Raw genomic sequence first — 19,329 nt, 5'->3', positions numbered from 1 at the left:
ACTCAATGAAATATAAAGGTATTAAAATCAACTGAAAAGTTTCCTGGAACTTGATTATATAATTAAATATTAATTCTACTAATAGGTATATTATTAAATAGAGTATTTTTGTACGGGAAGGAAGTGCAAGATTTTTTTCAATTAAAATATGTTCATTTAAGTTAATATGTTGGCTATATTTATTAACAAAAAACAATATTGATAACTACTAAAATGATTTAACTAGTGTCCCAGCCTTCATTTAGATCTGAAAATTAGAACAACATGCTGTTCACTTGGAATGATATAGTAGAAAAAAAAATCTAGAGCAAAGAAAGAACCTATCTGGTTTATTTGCTGAACACAAAGTGGTTTATTTATATTTAGTGGTTTATTGACTGCATGTGCGCTAAGACCCAAATGCTGGATTGAAGAATTTTTTTGCAAATCAGTTATTTTTACCTACATTTTGCAGTTTGGAAATTGACCAAAATATTGGAATTTGGAATTGTAATACAATTCAGTGTTTAGTGAATCAACCATGTTCAAGAACGTGTACAATAAAATATATAAAGCTGTATCATATTAATTTTTTTTTTTTTTAATTCTTTATTTTTGTTGTGCAGGGTGTTACATGGTAGCGACATACGCCACATCAGCGTAATACAAGATGTACTTGAGTTTGACAGTGGCATGAGGAATTGCAAATTTTTACAATTTTAAGCTTAGCTAAACAATGAAATTAGCAATAGTAAAATAAAATAAAGTAGGACGGTCAACGCTTAACAGTTCTAGATTAATTATATTAATAGTACGGTTTGTGCTAATAGTGTGGCTTACATTGCAGCGTTACTTATGCTAGTGTGTTTTCCACAGGTTAATACAAGAGAAGACATTAGTGTGTCGTTTGGGTCTTTGTATAATATTAATTTAACCTTTAGTTTTTGTTATTTATTTATTTACCAGTGAAAAGGTAGTGGTAATATAACAAAAAAAAATTTTTACATTTTTTTTTTTTTTTTTTTAAGGAAAGTGCGTAGTTGCTTGGAACCGTCTAATAACAGATACATGGTAGTTGTTGATTCAGCTGGAATGTTTTAGGATCCCAGGACTACATACACCAGTACTCTGAGAAACAAATGAAACATGAGAATTTTAACAAGCTTATGCACAAGCTTGTTGGGCAAACCATTTCTTGTTTGCTGTCAAAATCTGTATTTTAATGTCATTCGTCCATTATAATATTTCTTATTTGCATTTATTTTTTTCCCTACAGCATGCACCTGAAGATTCTGAAGTCCATCAATCAGTGCAAGAATGCTTCAAAAATATTAATATTTTTTTGGTAAAAGAAGTAAGTGCAAACTTTTAAACTAACTAAAATAGCTGTCACAAATAAGCTACTTTATAGGGGCTAATGTTCTCATTGTGAATATATGTATATAGTACTTAAAGGATCATTATAGGGTCAGGAGCACAAACCTGTATCCCTGACCCTATAGTGTTAAAACCACCATCTAGCCATGGTGCCCTCATGCCTCCCTAAATATAGAAATCTTACTTGTATTCAAGTCTGGAGCTGCTTAGTTTGTCACTGTTTCTTTTAGACCTGCCCACTGCCTGCTGACATCATCAGCAGTGGTAACCTGATCCAATCACAATGCTTCCCCATAGGATTGGCTGAGACTGACAAGGAGGCAGATCAGGGGCAGAAACTGCATTATTCAAACACAGCCGTGGCCAATCAGCCTCTCCTCATAGAGATTAATTGAATCAATAAATCTCTATGAGGAAAGTTCAGTGTCTGCATGCAGAGGGTAGAGACACTGAATGTTTGGATGCATTTTAGGCAGCCATGACCCAGAAATTATCTCTAACAGCCATCTGAGGAGTGGTCAGTTAAGTTATCACTAGGCTGTAATGTAAACACTGCATTTTCTCTGACAAGACAGTGTTTACAGCAAAAAGCCTGAAGGTAACGATTCTATTCACCAGAACAAATTCAATAAGCTGTAGTTGTTCTGGTGACTATAGTGTCCCTTTAAGAACAGTTATTGAAGAATAGGTTGTCAAAAGCCAAATAAAGCACAGCGTAATATTTATTGGATGAGAAACAAGTCCTAAATCAATTAAAATAATTTAAGAGAACTATTATTTTTCCATCTGAAGTTTGCCAGCTATCCTCAAAGGGTGACTGATAAAATAAGCCCAAAGTCAGTATTAAGGGGTTACTCTAAGCCTTGTTATTTAAAAGACTTATTCAATTAAAAAAAAAACTCTATTGGTCATTATTCACTAGGTTCCTCACCCCTTCCCTCGCCCAAATTTGCAGTAAGGAAAACCTTCCTAAATAATATAAAACTTACCTGGAATTAAAGCTTCCTGTACTGGTCACCACACCCAGTCTGACATCACTGCATCGTTTGCGTAGTCCAATCAAATGCTTCTTGTTGAGACACATTTCATAGGACCATTTCTGAGTCAGGGTTGGACTGGGGGTGGACAAGGGAGGGAGGAGGTTAAGCCAGAAAAAAATGGACAAATTCTGCAAATTTCAGAAAGGGCTGGGGTGTAGGACAAGAAGGTAGAAGCTCCCCATTGCAGATGCGCTATATGCAAGGGTAAAAACACATTTTCTTATGCACAGATTTAACAGAGTTCCCGGCTACCTATGTCACGTGTGCTTAGAGTATAACTAGCCCCCGGCACAAAAGAGCACAAAAGTATTTTCTGTGATTATAGTGTCCCTTTAAACTAAATAGGGAATGTTACAGCATATTTGTTCAGTATAGTTTTTGTAACTTTTCCTTTGTTTTTCAGTCACACAGTGCCTGTGCGTGGGATAAAGTATTTCTCATTTTCCGAGAATATATTCAACGTTTAACAAACTGTGCAAAGAGAAGCAAATAAGTGGAAATGCAGTGAAGAATATCATAAGTTATTTTATATTGAGATGTGTACATTTTTATTTTTTAACATTTTCTATTAATTTATTTCTAAAGCAAAATATGTATATTGAATGACTGCTATTTCCCAATAAATTAATTATTAATAATTTTATATCTCTGTTCTGTAATTACTGTGGTGTCCTCAAAGACATAACATGGGTAGGCACTGACATTCTTAGATCCCATTAAAATAAAAATAAATGCAAATTGCCTGGGAGGGGAGGCTCTGGCCTTTACTATGCCTTTGCTGTAGACGTACATGGGTAGGATACAAGATATTGATGACTAGGCATTTACAATAATGGAAGTCTCTAAATTCTTATTTATAACCTTGTTGGGCGTCACTAAATACACATATTGCCCTATTCATGAAGCAAGGTACAATCATGGCTTCAGCCTCTGCTATTGTAACATACTCTTTCCTCCTTTGATTTAGTAATCCCCAACCTCTATTGATCATTCTAACTTCTGACTTGTGCATTCTAAAAAAAATTGGTTTGTAGTAATCGATTCATCTGATAAAATGTTTTGGTTCAGACAATGGTATACTAACCGGGGGTTAGGGGAGACAGTCCGCCCCGGGTGCCAAATACTCTAGGTACGCCCCTGGGTTCAGACAGACCAATGCAATGTTTTAGTTTGGATGAATTTCGTCCATGTGATCGTTTCAGGGAAAACAATTCAGATAAACCAAAATGGCATTAAGATGCTCCTATAGGTGTACTGCAAAATACATACTTAAAGGAACAGTTTTGTTGCATGAAGGCACCATAACAACTTAATTTAAATTAAGTTGTTATGGTGCCTGAAGGCCCCCGGGGCACATTCTTAATTAATGCGTTTTTCGAATGCTTTTTGCCAATCAGTGACTCTTCATTCTCAAAACCTGCTTGGAATAGGTATGTTTATTGCAAAGCCAGGTTTTTGAATGTGTCAGCTGACTGCTCTCAGCAAATCAGCGGCGACCCTGAAATTCCATAAGCCGTATGCCACCTGGGGGTAGCAGTTGAGACCGCGCTGGAGGCAAATTTGTGGTTAATCCATTTGAAAATGGTTTAACCCCTGCAGTTAAGAGTTCGTCCGGGGGCCTCCTGGCACCATAACAACTTAATTTAGATATAAATATTATGTAAGTATTAAGCAGTATACTGCAATTAGTGTGTTTTTGAACCTATTGGTTAAAATTTCATGTGAGAAATGTATTTATTAAATATATACAATAATACATAAATATGAAGGAAAATAGTGATAAAAAAATGTAAATGGGTTTTTCAAATATAAATTAAGTTGAGAAAAAGCAGCTTCAAAACTTGTTTATGCCCACCCAGTGATCCATATCTAAATAAAAATAAACCAAAAAATAATATTTGTCGACCACACCCAAATACCAATGTGTGTGTAACGCTAACAATTAAGGTAACGTACCCCTATGTATCGACACTGCACTGTTACCACCTGGAGCCAGGTTCTCGAACACTCCTTAAAAGGTCAGGAGCAATATATTTGGAATTGGATATCCTGTTACTTTATACTGCTTTACATACTGCACTAGTGGCCCCCTATTATCTGAAGAATGCCGGGTAGGTGGTGTGCCACCTTAAAGGCACAGAATAATTTAGGATTAGAGCCAATCTACCTAGGCTTCAACTCATGTGAGTTGCATAGCTCCCTAAAATATATCACATTTTGTATTGTTTTGTTTTGTTTTGTACACAATATTACACTATTATTTGTGTATTCTTTTTTATTGCATGAACAACAGCAATAACCCCAAGTACAGATAAGGGTAAGTTGCCTTAGTTGTTAGCACTCCACTGACATTGGTATTTGTGTACGATCACCAAATATTATTGTTTGAATATATAAATATTGATTTTTCTTTTCACTGCTCCTACTTATTTCTCAGTAGTGGTCACTTCTCACTTGATCTGTGAATAAAATCAGCATTTTGAGGCGGTCAACTGACCATCCGTCTTTTTCTTGGTGACACAATTCCAAATCACTAAAAACTGAAAGCCCATCCATTGCCCATTTTGTTTGATTCTTGATTTGACCACATAGCGTTTTGATTAGTGAAATTAAGACAAATGACCAATCAGTCAACATTTTGACAATTTGTGATTTTTTTTTAACTAACCATCTACTGTCCTATGAAACTTTGACTTCATACCTTCAGTAACTTTCAAGTAAATCAATCACAACCTGATTCTCTAGAAGACAAAAACTTGAAAAATCCCCATGTAGACCTTTACTCCAAATTTGCTCCAAAAAAAAAAAGCAATGCATAACAAGAGTAATCACCACTATACATCTGGCTGCCTTATACATTAATGCTCAGCTCCTACAGTTCAGCCATTGCCATGCAAGCCTTTGTTACGTCCCATGCAATATGACTAAGAGCTAGTGAAAGTGGCCTCGCACGTCTGCCATCGAGATGCATTGGAAAGCCATGATCATGAGTGTATGCGTGAGGGGCTACCTCTGATAAATGTATTTCCTGAAAGTCCATTAGGCTTATTCACTAAAGTGAGAATTTAGAGAGAATTTCAAATTTGAAGGGTAACTATAACCCTTGGTCAAACAAATTATATTACAGTTGTCCACCCCCAATTTATTTTCATAATTAGAATAAAATAGCTTTTTATATGGAATCCCTCGCTGGGCAAAGCTCCTGGCACGCTTTAAATGCCCTTTCGTAATGTCAGGATGTGTGAGGTCCAATCCATGACTCGACCATATTGACGGCTCAGTGCGCATTCAGCATTGAGCTGAAGTGGTCTGGGTGCATAGTGGTCCTTTAAAAAAAAAAATCTATATATACAGTATCTTTGGGATATTGAGACCTTTTAACACTAACGAGTCACATGACACTGGGAGGGAAAATGGCTAATTGGGTCCAATTTGGACATTTCCACTTAGGGGTGTACTCACTTTTGTTGCCAACGGTTTAGACATTAATGGCTGTGTGTTGAGTTTTGTTATTACACTGTTCTATAGGCTGTACACATACTACTTTACATTGTAGCAGAGTGTCATTTCTTCAGTGTCGTCACATGAAAAGATATAATAAAATATTTACAGAAATGTGAGGGGTGTACTTACCTTTCTCAGATACTATTTATATGTATTTATTTTTTTTTGTAATGGAGTACTCTTTAAATATAGAGCATGACTCTCCACTGATGTGAAATCAGCATTATTTTATCTGCTAACCAGTTCACCAACCCCTTAAGTGGTCACAATTGTAATATTTTTTCTCCAATGTCTCTCAAATAAGTTATACAACTATATTTTCTTATCTGCTACCTCTTATTTAAATGCAAACGTTCCTTTTGTATATTATGCTTGTGATTCTTGTGTGTAAAAGTGCTTTAAATATTAGGATTCTCAACTACATTTTGTTCTTGTACATCTACATATACATAGCTCTGTCTGTAATCCAACCTATAAGTAATTGCTGTATTTTGCAAAATGTTCTGGATATCAACGTTATATAAGACCAAATGAATAAAATAATTACTGGACTTCTGAAAATAAAAAAAAGTTTAAATCTCAGAAAGCACAGTTTGCACCACTAAAATTGACCACTAAGTGGCGATAGAGACATTAAATAAAAAAGTTAAAAAAAAAAAAGAAAAGAAAATTGATAATGTAAAACACGAAGAGATAATAAAATAAAGTGTATTATGATTTCCAATCCATGTATTTTAACATATTTAAAATACGTATCTTCCAACAGCATCTCTTTAGTTATCAGTCACACTAATAAACTCTAGTTTGTCTTGGGTTAATCAATCGTTCAAGAAGTCCCTCAAATCCCATTTGTTCAGAAATGTTTACGGCCTCCCAGAGTAACTTCTATGTTACATATCTGCCTCTTGTTCACTCCTAAAGAGCCACACTCCACTCTCACCTCCTGTTCTGCTACTGTACCACCTTTTTTTGGTTGAGGTCCACCTTGCTGCCCTATTGTGTTTTTATAAACCTCCTTCTCTAGACTAAAAGCTCATTTGAGCAGGGTCCTCAACTACCTATTGTTTCTGTATCATTTTGTGTCATTTATTGTTAAATTTCCCCCTTACACAATATTGTAAAGCTCTGCAGAATATGTTGGCGCTTTATAAATACCAATAAAAATAATAATAATAATAAGCTAATCAATAATGTAATAGGCTGCCACTGCCCTTTGTATTGAGATAGGTTCCATTTCTAGCCAATGAAAAGTGCTATGTTCAACCATAAGGTTAGAATGAATTGGATATGAGAAGTGAGAGTTAAACATTTGCTCCCACCAGGGGTTGATGGGAGCATAGTGTTAGGGGTGACATGTTAAACTACCTACATTTAGCATTAGGGCTCTATACATTCAGTAATAATTGTGTGATTCGGGTTTTGTCAATGTGGGTTTCAGTTCGGATTAATTTCGTCTGTGCAATAGTTTCTGGGAAACCTATTTTGATTAACTGAAAGGGTGCGGAAATTGGGCCAATCAGTGTACTGCAAAATAAAAATTGAAATATACATTTTCACTCTATTTGGTTATCATTCAAGTAAAATCAAGAAAAAAAAATCTATATTTATAAATTTATTAAAGGGAGACGAAAGTCACCCAGACCACTTTACCTCAATTAAGTGGTCTGGGTGTATTGGCTGTCCTTTTAACCCTGATTATTCCAATGTAGGTTATAAGGTTAGACACAGATCAGAACTTACATTGGAATATTGAGAAAAATTTTGAAGACACAGATGGAAATACTGATTACTTCCACAAATTGAGATACTGCCAACCCATTACTATCAAATAAAGCCGATTTTGCTGGCTCCCTGAATAGTGAGTGTAACCTGTAAGCATGTTCACGCCTAAAATTATAAAACATAATACACTATGAGAAATGTTCTACTTTATCAATTTAGGTATCCAGTTGCACTCTCGAATTACCCATATCAATGAAAGGCAAATCTATTATATAGTTTGTCATTGAGTGCGTTTCCCTTTTTTTGGTATTCTTGTGTTTAGATGTATTATTGTGAATTCTAGTAATTTATTCATGGGTGATATAGCTGCACCATTTTTCTATTTAGCGCCATACTACTATCCTGTTTTATTCTTTTACTACAGGCACTTCAGCGACACTGACTGAGTAAAACTCGGGACTCGTCTCGTGACACAGAAGCTCATAGGAAAGCATTGAATATAACGCTTTCCTAAGGGGAAAAATTGGATGAGCCAACGGCGCTCGCTGCACGTGCGCACCAGGTCCTCAATAGTCCTCTGTGAGGAGCATTGTATTGGACCATTGCAGAGGAAGCCATGCCTCCTCAATGATGTCACAGTTCACTGCATTGCCTGGTACATTTATTTTGTGATTTGCCTACATAGCGTTGTCATCCCAGTTAATTCTGATTGCGAATTAGTGCTGATACTCCTATTCATTGTTTGATGTAGACCTTTTTTGATATAAGAAATAACTATTTAAAGGGACACTACAGATAGCTAAAGCACTTTATAGTGCTCTTTTTTTACTTTAGCAAAAAGTGCAGATTTCAATAGAAATGTTATAAAATAACATTGTAGCAATCCCGATTTCTTTCAAGCAAAGAATAGGTCCTGTTACTTCCTGGTTGATTAGCTCAGTGGAGCTAAACTCAAGAGACAGGAATTGCCCAGAGCACCTGACAAATACTTCTCATTGAGTTCTATTGGGAAGTCTGTGATTGGTCAGCCACAGAAAGACTGATGGGGTTAAAAGGGGAGGGCTTACAAAGGTTGCACACAATAGATATTTTTAGATAAAAATGAATAATTAAATGCATGCATGTTCTCATTTGAGGTATATCTACTAAAAAGTGATTTGTATTTATCTATTTTGTATGTGGGCATTGGAGTGTCCCTTATTGTTTGATTAAGAGCAAAAGCAACCAAAACATATCTGTGTGAGAATTTACAAAATAATAATAAGTGGGGAAGTCAGCTATATGTGTCTTCTTACTTTTCTTTGTTTACGGGGATTATTTACAAACAATTAAAAAAGAGTGTTCAAAGTGAATTCCAATCGGTTTTCATTCTAAAGTAAGAATTCAAAGTGAATTTCAAATTTAAGGCCAAAATAGCTGAATGAAAAGCACAGCTGACGTATAGCCCCGTGGATGCCACTGGCTGCAATATCTGCTTGTGCTATATGCAGGATCTTGTCCTTGGCCTCCTCGATTGCTACTTTAAGCTATATTCTTTTGCTGTCCTGCTGCCTTCCCTGTTTAGCCAAGTCAGGTCATGTCGTATGAGCGGCTGTGGCCCTGTCATGCCATGACTTCTATTCCTTGTTTACTTTTGTTTTCCATTTTTGTTTCTAGCCCTGTGTTCTTTTTGCTATTTTAGCATTGTGGTTGGTGTGCTTGGATTCCTCTTGAAGGAGCAGATGCCTTTTAGCTTTTTGTCAAAATAGTCTGCACCTGTTCTCTGTTCTCTCCCAGAATTATAACCCTGCCTCTCCTCATCTGGGTTATTTGCTAACGTGAGAATTCAAAGTGAATTTCAAATTTAAGATCAAAATAATCAAAATGATTCATCTATGCTATCAGTTCAGTTACTCTGGCCGAAAATGTGAAACTCGCTTTGACTTCTCACCTTAGTAAAAAAAAAAACTTGCAAACCATAAACTGCCAGGGATTGTTAAAGGAATTGCAAATCTTAGGTCAAAATAGCCAAGCATAGAAAATAAGTTGATATTTTTTCAGTTTGGCTAGTTTTTGCTTTTTTCCTTGTCAGTTCTCCTAACTCAGCATTTTGTGAATAACTTTTCATGCAAATGGATTAGTGTTCCGAGTTATAATCCCACTATGACGACTCTTTTTTTCCCCAATTCCTAGTGGTTCAAACCATACCATGGCTTTGTCCAAGTTCACATGAGCTGATCCTGAGTGTCTGATTGATTGTTATGCCGTCCTAGTCTGCCTGGAAATTATATATTTTGGATTCCGTGATCCTGGCCTACCATATATCATGTCTGTTCCATATTCCACTGTAATGTTATTATAAAGGACTGTAGTAATGGACTACAGATATGGACGTGTCTACATACTTTCCCAGGAATTTGGTCGTCCAGGACTGAGGCCAATAAGTCTAGTGGTTGCCCCGCAGCTTATTCATGGAATGTTCAGGGAATTGGCATGGAATTGAACTTGGACCCATGTGAGTTCTAGCAAGTATTCAGGATTCCAACTAATATCACAAAGGTTGAAAGTTGCAAGGGAGGATTGGAAACATAGGTGTCTCCCTTGAAGACCAAGCAAAGAATTAAAGTTACAACCTGGGGAACCCAATTCAAGCAAACCATTGAGTTTGTAGATTTAATATATTTAATACGTCACATGGATAAACTAGATTCTAGTCTAGTTATTGTCAGGTTTATAATTGTCTATCTCTGCTGCAGGATGAGAAGAGTACACGATGATGGGACAGGAAAATTATTTTGTAGAGTGCCTGATGTTAGGTAGCAGTGAATTTAAATGATATAGAGTAAAGGTTTAATAGGGAGATGTGAAGTAGATAATAAAACAAGAGGAGAGTTGCAAGTCGAGGAAAGGGTGGAGAAAATGCATTGTTTTTATCAGACGAAAAAATGAACTTCACCTGAAAATTACATTTAGGTGGTCTGCAATTCATTCATATGGAGTTTTGGCTTGTATTTTGTTCACGCAAATGAATTGGGAATAACAGTCAGACAAACCAAAAGGGAGCAAAAGTGGGCCTATTAGTGTGCTGTAAAATATAATATTGCGTATATATTTTATACGCATAACACTGATTTGGCTCATTTACGCACATGGTTCACAGATCAATTGTAACCAATAGAGGGAAGAAAAGGAGGAGCAGTCAAGATCTATATTTACACATTTATATAATATATATTTATTAAATATATAACCGAATCAAAATAAAGATTGTTTTACTGCTTTTACATTATTCCATCTGTTGACCTCTTCTCACATGATCTGTGAATAAAATCAATGTTTTTCCATTAATCGTCTCTTTTTTCGGCACTAAAGACGGGACTCTGCTTCCTCAAAAATTGTCCATTGTCCATTTCGTTCGCTTTGTGATTCGTCCATATGCAATTTCCCAGTTACAGAATTCGGACGGCCCGCCGATTGCCCAAAATGTGCACAAATCGCAATTTGTTTGAAACCTAATGCACAAGTCTAGTTGATAAGATGATAATGCCTTATGTGTTACATTGTATTTCTGTGGTAACTCTCTTACAGGTCCAAGTAAGATAATATCACAGTATTAGTGTCTCTGCATGTGTTCACGCTTCTGTGCTTTCACAGGTGGAGAAATAAAAGGCCCATGTTGATATTTTATACAGGATAAATCAAAGGAGCCTTTGATACAAGGAGTAATTATTTATTAGCCAATGATAGCTGTTTTAGTCACAGCAAAGGATGCCCTCAATCTGCACTATAATGCCAACACAATGGATATTCTTTTTTACTCCATTTAAGTAGTTGGTGGATAAATTAGGGGTATAGAATTAAACCATTTGAATTTGGTTATTTTGTCCTTTCAAATTCACATTAAATTCACTATCAATTCCTGACAACTCTTAAAGGGACCCTCCACTACCCAAATACAAAATAAATAAAAATTACCATTTATTAGATGTTCCGCCAACAAAAACATGCATGCATTTAATTATGCATTTTGTCGTTGGGGTAATTCTAAAAACAGTTTGCAAAACCTGCAGTTCTACTGTGGATGTCCAATCACAGACTGCCAATGCAGCACAGTGAAAAGTCTTTGCAAGGCAGGTGCTCTGAGTAATTGCTGCCTATTGAGTTTGGCTTTACTGAGCTAATGAAACCAGGAAGTAAAATGACCTGTTGTCTGCTTGAAAGTCAAGGGGGTGTGACCAGCTTAATTTATCTGCGTACATTTCTCTAAGTCAATATACTACAGTCATTTGTTAATATTTAGAGATCTCTTTAAAAATATCTTTGCAAGAGACTTTCTAAGCTCCCGTCTAGTGTTGGACTTTTAGCAACACCATCCTACCTGATTTGCCATTCTTGTATCTCCCATTTGCTTAAGCCAGCAAATATTAAGGCCTTATAATGGACATTATAATTTACTATTCTATCTCAACTCCTGACATCCAAGTAACTCGTTATCAAGTTTCATATGATTACAATCAAAGTTCGAAGTATTCTTCCCAACAGTGGCCCTAGTATAATGTCCTTCTTTTGTTTTTTATACTCTACCTTGGATACCATTTGTTTCCTGCTCTTTGTAACTACTAAAAGATTCATTACCATTCATTAACATTGCTTGTGAATCACTCCTGCTTTGTTGCTTTCCTTTCAACCGGAATTAGTCCACACAAGTACCATACATTTCCTAAAGTTTCCCAACCTTTATTGAACCCTAGTCACTCACCCATTACCGATAAGTCTGCTGGTTCTATGTAATTCTAGTCACCCAGCACCCAGCATGATAGCTCCGTTAGTTTATTCTGATCTTTATGGTCAGTGACCACCATTTGAGCTCTATCTACAAACCAACAGGGCACCAATTTATTTATTTTATTTATTTATAAAATATTTTACCAGGAAAGATACATCGAGATTTCTCTCGTTTTCAAGTATGTCCTAAGTCCACAAAACATTGCATTGTTACAATAGGGTACAATAAAATGCAAAACAAATATTAATACACAACATATACAAAATTTAACATAGAACAGGTAGGAAATATATAATCAACCAAGATATGTGCATTCTGTTTTGAGGTACGTAGAGAGGGATCTCTAAAGGACTTTAGGCTTGGGGAAGATTTAAAAGTGTGCGGGAGGTCGTAGGAAAATGAGGATCGGGCTGCTTTCTTTTTGTATTGAGGTAGACTAAATATCGTGCTGTTACTGGATCGGAGGTTACAGGAGGTGGGAACAGCCGGGGAGAGCATTCTGCTCAGGTAGGGTGGGAGCTTCCCAGAAAAGCTCTTAAACTTCACAATAAGGAGATGAAATGGTAAAGAGAATTGACTTGTAAATTATCGACACAGTGAGTGGATTGGAGAGGTTCTCCATCTTGTTTATTTTAGCCTGAATTGGTTCTCAAGCCATCATAACTCGCTGTCATTATCTCATTAAGAAAGAAAACAGCTTTCATTTCAAAAGTGTGAGTTAAATTTTCTTGTTTTCATCAGTGGTTTCCTGCCTTTCTCACTGCATATTTTCTTTACCAGCAGTAAAATGCAAATAGATGTAACAGCAACAGGTCTTGTTTTAACTCTTACCAAGATACACAATTCATTTCATGTTTCTCCTGATCATAAAATGATTTATTTTTGACGGACGGACTATTTGCAATAAATTACCACGTGGCATGGCAATTGAATTATAATGCCAGTTAGAGAAAAATACTTAGTCTGCAAAAGGGGTGTCGTGGGACAGAAATTAAATAGAGATTGAGAGTCAAAAGAAGAAAGTAGAAAGGGAGGGGGGCGCTAGCAGGAAACACAGGGCTATAAATATTTAAAGAGACAGAAAAAAATGGCTAAGAAATGTAGTAATCACAGAGAGGAGGGAACACAGAGTAATGTAAATGGATAGCGTGGAGCCCAGAACAGATAGACAGATGATAGACAGACAGACAGACAAAAGATCATGATTCATTTTATAATACTCATAATTTAAATCATTTTCTAGATGACTATAATTTTTGTTATAATATGTTGGATTTTTTTGCTATGTGTGAATACAATACTGTCTTTTGTATAGAATGCAATATAATATTCTATATAACGTCATCTATTATATAACAGATAGGCAATTTTGGTGCCAGAAACCAAGAAATTGGCAGTAGCAGGCAAGGAATAGAAATGGAAAATTACTGCATGTTATTGTGTGTCGATTACCGTATATACTCGAGTATAAGACGAGTTTTTCAGCACATTTTTTGTGCTGAAAAACACTCACTCGTCTTATACTCGAGTCAGTTGTCTGTATTATGGCAATTTTCATTGCCATAATACAGACAAGGACCGGGGGCTGTCAGGAAGCTGTAACTTACCTTCACCGCAGCTCCTGTCAGCTCCCTTCTCTCTCCTCCGTCCGTGCAGCTCCCAGGTCAGCTCCCTCTGCAACTCTCGCGAGAGCCGCGGAGTCAGAGCGTTGCCACGGGTTACCGTGGCAACGCTCCGCGCGGCCGCGAGAGTTGCAGAGGGAGCTGACCTGGGAGCTGCACGGACGGAGGAGAGAGAAGGGAGCTGACAGGAGCTGCGGTGAAGGTAAGTTACAGCTTCCTGACAGCCCCCCTCCTACAGCCCATCCACTGGACCACCAGGGAGTGAGAGCCCCCCTCCCTGGCCAGCTAACAAGCAGGGAGGGGGGACGAAAAAACAAATAAATAAAAAAATAATAATAAAAAAAATAATAATAATAAAAAATAATAACAACATTAAAAAAAATATATCACAATAATAATTAAATAATAATTAATACAATGCCCACCCCCACCAATGCTCTGCACTCACACACACACACACACTGCACTCACACACACACTCATACACACACTGCACTGCATTCATTATATACACACACTGCATTCATACACACACTCATACACACACTGCACTGCATTCATTATATACACACACTGCATTCATACACACACTGCATACACACTGCATTCATACACACACTGCATACACACTGCATTCATACATACACACATACACACACTGCATTCACACTGCACTCATACACACACTGCACTGCATTCATTATACACGCACTGCACTCATATACACGCACTGCACTCCATTCATTATATACACACAGCATTCATATACACACTGCATTCATACACACACACACTGCATTCATTATATACACACACTGTAAATAAATATTAAATTAATATAATTTTTTTAGGATCTAATTTTATTTAGAAATTTACCAGTAGCTGCTGCATTTTCCACCCTAGTCTTATACTCGAGTCAATAAGTTTTCCCAGTTTTTTTGGGTAAAATTAGGGGCCTCGGCTTATATTCGGGTCGGCTTATACTCGAGTATATACGGTAAATCACGCCAAGCAATGTGTGATCCTTTAATTCCAATATAAATACAACTACCATCATCCTTATCCACTCCGACCAAACATGTACTAATGGGTAGCAGTCACTTACCTTAGCAATCATGTCCTGAATCCCTGTTTTACATACTTTACCGTTTAGTGGATAAACTCCCCCATTTTATTATTGCTCAGATATATGACATACCTGCCTTCACATGTAAACAGATCCACTTTTCCAACAGAGAGCTCAATTTCCTTGAAAGAGATGGATAGATAGATAGATAGATAGATAGATAGATAGATAGATAGAAATGTGTATGCAGTAGGGTGAGAATTAGGAAATACAATGTTTTGAAACAGAGCATTGTATGTAAAATGTTAAATTAATAGACATAAGTAAATGATGTGGAGGCCCCCTGCACCTTACAATGTACTTTGGCTCAATATATTCCACTTTCTTATGTTCACATTTCTAATAACTGAGAGAAGTAAAAACAAAACACTGACAATGGGATAAGAGGTGGACGTCAATCAGCTGCTGTACATCAGCTGATGTAATGTTAAAAAGATTTTAACATTAGTGCTTCTGATTCTAAAGTTTTGTCATTAAAAGGGACACTATTGTCACCAGAACAACTACAGCTCATTGAATTTGTTCTGGTGAGTAGAATCATTACCTTCAGGCTTTTTGCTGTAAACACTGTCTTTTCAGAGAAAATGCAGTGTTTACATTACAGCCTAGTGATAACTTCACTGGCCACTCCTCAGATGGCTGATAGAGGGTAAAATGTATGCCTGCCCTATAAATTCTTGTGCCACGTAATGTGTGTGTGTATATATATATATATATATATACACATACATACATACATTCACACACACATATATATATAGTTCAATCTTGCCTTGCACTCCTACTTTAATGTAATATAATCACTGTTTTAATGAGTGCAGACTACCTTTTGGATTTGTTATATATATATATATATATATATATATTTATATATAATCACTCTTGTTTATGTTTCTTTTTTAATTCAATAAATTGGTCCTTTCAGGAAAAAAATAATAATTATACAGTAAGTTTACTCAAATGCAGACACCTACACAAGCACACTGATACACAGGCTCAAAGACAGGATCAAGATGTTCCTGTATTGTCTTGCTAATTAGTTTGACAGCAAATGAATTGTTGACAATCATTTAACTTAATATTCTATCTAGCAACCAAATTTCTATCACAGTCACCGTGCTTACATGTAACACGAAGTGGGTGCAGGGCAGTGCCTCTTGGACTCTAACCTAATTAAGGGTGTGCAACTATATTAAATATCCCTGGAGGCATTTTGATCATCTGGGATACCCACTCTTACAATTAAATTTTACCACATGACAGGAGGCTTCATATTTGCATATCTTTCTTTACTGAAAACTCCAGCAGCATAGAAACAGTAACAACCAATCAGAGAAAAGATATGGTGCCCATAAAAGGCCCTGTCTATGACATCACTTCCTCTTTCTTTGCTGCTCCAGCCATCAACAGGTCAGAGTAATTTTACCTCTCTGGTTTATGTACTTATATTGTCTTTTTTATTGTATTATTCCTGTTTTTATTATATTTATTATTGTATGATTATTACTGTTATATTTACTATTGTATTATTACTGTTTTTCCTTATTCACCCCTATCTACCTATACCTGTCCCCCTCCTGTTTTTCACTTCTCAGTCGCCCTGTGGTTTCTGGTGCCTCTGTTACTTTGTTTTTTTCGGACTGCCGGTCCGCGGGCGTCACGGCTGTCTGTGCTGCGTTCGCCGCGCGGACCTGCCCTTACTGACACAGGGGGCTGGGTGGGGACGGGTGGAGGGTAGCGGGGGTTAAAATTTTTTTCGGTTTGCCGCCCTTTTTATTCCCTTCCCGCTCGCAGCCGCGAGCGGGTAGCTCTCTCTCTTACTCACGCGGCTGGCGGCCATCTTGGTTCTCGCAGTAAAATCGCGAGACCCGCGACGGCTGCCTCTCCTCACTCGGCGGTCGGGGAATCACCCGATCGCCGCAACGGAGTTGGGGGACCCCCCCCTCAGGGACCCCCCCCCACCTCTTCTCAGTCTCAGGATGCGAGGGTGATGTGGTTGTGACATCTGTCACTCCATTGATCGCTAGTGTTAGGCTGATCTGGCCAGCTAGGTGTTAACTTACTTCCCTTGTTCTCCCCCTTCGTCTCCTGAAGCTTTGCGCTCAGATGAAGATTGTTACCTGGGGGCAATTAAAGTGAACTTCCCTGATAGATCCTCCAAATATCTCTAGGACTAAATTGTAGGTATTAAACACCAGGGTTAGTCATACATCCACATAGGCACTGCATGTGGCAGTTTGCCATCCTTGAAACGGACAGCTGGGATGGCTTATGTGACTTGCTGTTTTTCCTGCAAAGCACACAGACAGCTATTCCAACTATATGAAACTTATAGTTATGAAACTCATAGTGTATATATCTTGAAACCGCAATGGTTCTATTTAGACTGTTTACATAGGATTAGTGAAACTTTTCTTCTATATATATATACCTAGCAGGTATGGTGGCTCAGGAGATAAGCTGTCTGCCTGTATAAGCAAGCAGACAGTCGGTCCAACAAAACACAAGTTCGAACCCCAGCATGGGTACCCATGGTAACTTGAATTTTTCCTGTTCCCAAAACCAACAATATATAAGGACCATTTACCAAATATTGGTAGATAACACTCTTTATCTATGTTAATGTTATCAATTAGTTTAACCCCTTAAGGACACATGACATGTGTGACATGTCATGATTCCCGTTTATTCCAGAAGTTTGGTCCTTAAGAGGTTAATAAGTGTCCTATTTTACCTATGTACCAGTTTATAGGGTACAAATTGAAGTTTGTGGCAGGCTTTATCTCCACCCTGTGTAAGGTCAGTAGGTATGATCACATTCTGATGGCGGTCCTGTTTTTATTGTTCGGTACAAGATAGTCAATGCAGGCACAATTGGGCTCTCTTTGGTATGAAGGCTGTACTGTATACGTTATACATACCTTAACCGGCATACTGCCTCGCTGGTCCCTGCAGGGACAGATGCAACACTATTTCCCCTCAGGGGATCATATTTCTGCTATACCCTTCAAAGGGAATATTATACTGATTACCCGGCACAGGGTTATATTACATTACTGTACCCAAGGGTGCAACATTTATGTGGGTGTCCTCTGGGTATTTTTTCATGGCACACCACCTGGGGTGACCCCCAAATATGCATGCAAGGGCGCTGACGGCCCATTTCAAATGATGTGGGTGTCCTCTGATTGCCACGGCACACCACCCGGGGTGAACCCCGATGATATGCACAAGGGCCTGTATTGTCAAGAGATAAACGAATACACTGACTACGTGCATATACAGCCCTCTCAATGCCTGTCAGTTTACTTTAAAGCAACAGTACCATGCTGGATACGGTGGACGGCAGGGCCACTAAGGATGCTGAGTGTACTGCGTAGTACCCTTCACAGGGATACATATATATATATATATATATATATTTATGGTGCCTAGTGTACATATTGAACGTGGGTGTCCTCTGGGTCGTTTTTACATGGCACACCACCTGGGATGACCCCCAGATATGCATGCAATACTCGCAGGTACCAATAATTATAATGTGGGTGTCCTCTGGGTACGTTTTTCATGGCACACCACCTGGGGTGACCCCCCAGATATGCATGCAAGGTCACTGACAGACCATTACCTTTGATGTGGGTGTCCTCTGGTTTTCCATGGCACGCCACCTGGGATGTACCCAACCTAACAGTCGTGGGTCCTGCGGTTGCAGACCTTTTGGAGACAGGCCCCACGCGCCTCTATAATCAGCCTGTATAATTTAATACCGTACATACAGCTCTGGTGTACATTTGTGGTGACCCGGCTAACCTGACCAAACACCACTACCAGTCGGTCGCGCCTGCACCGCGGCCCTCAGTAGCCAGATTTAACTAATAGAGGTGACCCTTCTACACTTGGCACAGGTATTCATACTCTCAAACAAACTAAACAGGCAATTCAAACCATTTTACCCGGGTGATCCACAGTTCTACCTGGAGTCTAACACCCCTACATGTTGACCCTCAAACATTACTCCCACTGACTACCACTGTCTCCAAACAGGACGGGAATGAGTCATGGTGGACACTCTCAACCTTCCCAAGATTTCTAGGCGGGGACAAACGCCGCTGTAGCGGCCTCAGTAGAGAAGTTTCTGTTATGGGCTCTGCCCCACACCGCTTGATGGAGGACACTTCCTCGAAGTACGTTAGG

The sequence above is a fragment of the Pelobates fuscus genome, chromosome 4 (assembly GCF_036172605.1).
Source record: "Pelobates fuscus isolate aPelFus1 chromosome 4, aPelFus1.pri, whole genome shotgun sequence".
In the NCBI taxonomy this organism is placed as follows: Eukaryota; Metazoa; Chordata; class Amphibia; order Anura; family Pelobatidae; genus Pelobates; species Pelobates fuscus.
Note: the sequence above shows the minus strand (reverse complement) of the source record.